This window comes from Tenrec ecaudatus, chromosome X (genome assembly GCF_050624435.1).
Source record: "Tenrec ecaudatus isolate mTenEca1 chromosome X, mTenEca1.hap1, whole genome shotgun sequence".
Lineage (NCBI taxonomy): Eukaryota > Metazoa > Chordata > Mammalia > Afrosoricida > Tenrecidae > Tenrec > Tenrec ecaudatus.
In genome coordinates, this window is record NC_134548.1 from 158,263,880 (window position 1) to 158,266,588 (window position 2,709).

Sequence of the window (2,709 nt, forward strand, 5' to 3'; positions counted from 1 at the left end):
TCTGTGGGAGAAATAGGAGGCTATCTTCTCCCTAAATAGTTATAATCTCAGTAACCCTATATATGCTTCTTCTGAGTCAGAATCAACTCAATGGCAGTAAATTTGGTTTTCCAGTCTTACATAAGAATAATATCAACCAATTTTATTTCAGGCTTCTTACTGCTACAGTGGTGAAAGTAACAAATTTTAGAGAGTTTTTGCAAGGGCCAAATTAGTCAATTTACATATGAGTCTTGGTCAAAATACCTGGCTTAATAGTAAATAGATAGGCAAACAGAAAGACTATAAGGTTAATTTAAATAAATATAGGTTTCTAATTTACATTTGTAATTAAAATTTAATTAAATGCATATATGTATCCATATACTCATATGTATATATCATATGGTGGGCATGCCTTACATTTTGATGTTTCTATTCCAAAAAAAATATGTACTTACTAAAAGAAGATATAAAAAATGGGGAGAGTAAAAAGCTGCTATTAGCTCTCCTGCCTGGACCTTGGTATTAAGGGAGCACTAGAACTGAGACTGTGGCTATTGCTGGCTTCCGTCTCCCCTTTTCATCCATTCCCACTGGGCACCATCCCCTCCTCTGAAGTGTCATGGCACCTACTCTAAGAAATGCGCATGGCAAAGAAAAACAAACAACCTTCCTTGTAGGTCCCCAAAAGTGCATGATGAAAAGGGTCCCAAACAAGAAAACATTTGTTCTTTAACTATGTCTAGCCATGTCGCTTTTGAGAGTTTACCTGATCAGTTTGCTCAGGAAGGCTTTTATTTTAATATCCTCTGTATGTGAGGAACTGGAATGGGAAAACCAACATAGTTCAGTACCAATTTCAATAACCATAAATCCACACATTTTTTTCCTTCATTTTAAGGCTGAGACATATGAAGTCCAGTAAGTGCCATTCATTGTGGATACAGTGGGATATGTGATCAAATAAAGAAGAGAGTTATCAACTAACAGTCAATGACATAGATGCTCAGTTTGAGGCCGAGATGAGCTGAAGATTAACTTTAGCTTCTTTAACAACCATGGTTCCTATATCCATGTGTGCCTTTTACTTCATCTCACCAACTGGCCACTATCTGAAGACACTTGTTCTCTTAACAATGAAGAACCTTGACAGTAAGGTGAACATGATGGCAGTGATTGTCAAAGCAGATGTTATGTCTAAATGAGAATTAACACAGTTTAAGATAATGAGTGAGCTGGTTAGCTCCGGGAGGTGCTCTTTTGTCCAAACGTGGAAGATATGTAAGAAAAGATGCACACTATGAATTTTATAGGCTCTGAAAACTAGAGACTCGGGTTTTAAAGACATGTGCCCAGAAAACTAGCCTGTCAGTGTTCCAGAGACCTCTGAAGGCAAAAGGCCTAGATTCTATGGTGAGCATCAGAAGAAAGAAAAGGTGAAGCAGATGTTTGTGCAGCGAGGGAAGGAGAAAGCCATATGAAAGAAGCAAGAAAGGGTTTCATGTCAAATTTGAACACCTTAAAAGTGTTCACCAAGAAGAGAGACAAACTTAAAGAAAGAGGGGACCTTTGGAGGAAAAAATACTTGCGTTTTCTAATAAGAAAGCACATTTGAAATATGGGAATATCTTAACAGTTTTATTTTTTATCTCAGGTATTATTTAATATTATTCATGAATACTTTAAAACTCTTATAATCTAGTTTTGTGTACTAGATTTATTTTTTCATTTAAATATTGATTGAATGAAATAATAAATTACCTTTTGGTAAAAAAAAAAAAAGAAAAGAAAAGGAATATTCCAGTCCTTGGTTGCAACTGGTAGGAAGAAAAACAAGACTGGAAAAACAGAACTCAACCTCATTAAACTTGGATTCCCCAATTTTATTTCCTGCATGAAAGCTCCAATTTTATATCAGACAGTTGTTCTAGAACTATGTACACAGAAGATGATTCCAAGTAAAGGTTATTTTAAGAAGTTAGAAGTTTTTAAAAATATTCTTATAGAAATAAGTCCTTTACTTGTATTTCTTGAGGATTGGTCTAGGACAGGAGCCCAGGACCACTTATTCAAATCCTTTTACTAACAGCCTCTTGGCCATTACCCCCTTATTCAAAGGTCATATACATGAATATGCTCTCAAAAACGGGCTCAAACATTGTGAGGACAGTACAGGGCTGGATAGTGTTTGGTTCTGTTGCACATAAGGCAGTGTCAATCAGAAGCCACTCTAGGGCTCTTCACAGCAAACATATCTGTGTGTGTACACATATACACACAGAGTGTCCACATGAACTATACCAGAGTCTACAGAGTTCCATATGGTACATACAGAATTATAACCTACTTTTAATAGAATGTATTCCTACAACATTCACTGTTGACTGGAACATAATTCATTTAAATGTTTCCTATTAGTGGCTAGTTAAGATATATTTTTAGACTTGGCACAACAGATATAGATGCAGATACAAAAACATATTTGATAGAAGCTGAATTGCGGTATGAATATGTATTTTATTTTAAAATATTGATAGATGTTGAGTTGATTTACCATAACACACACTCAAAGTGTATGAAAGCCCTTGCTTTTGTTCACTCATGTATTTTTACTTTCCAATTTAATAGGGAATACATATTATTTTATAGTTTTAAAAATTTACTTATAGTTATTCAGTCATTGAGATTGAATATTTTTTCAGATTAATGACTTTATATGTCCTTTTC

At 34.7% G+C, this 2,709-nt stretch overlaps 1 pseudogene; it reads left to right on the forward strand.

Moving 5' to 3' along the window:
- The first annotated feature begins 590 nt into the window (after positions 1-590).
- On the forward strand, positions 591-1,286 carry LOC142433820 (septin-10 pseudogene; annotated as a pseudogene).
- The last annotated feature ends 1,423 nt before the right edge of the window (positions 1,287-2,709 follow it).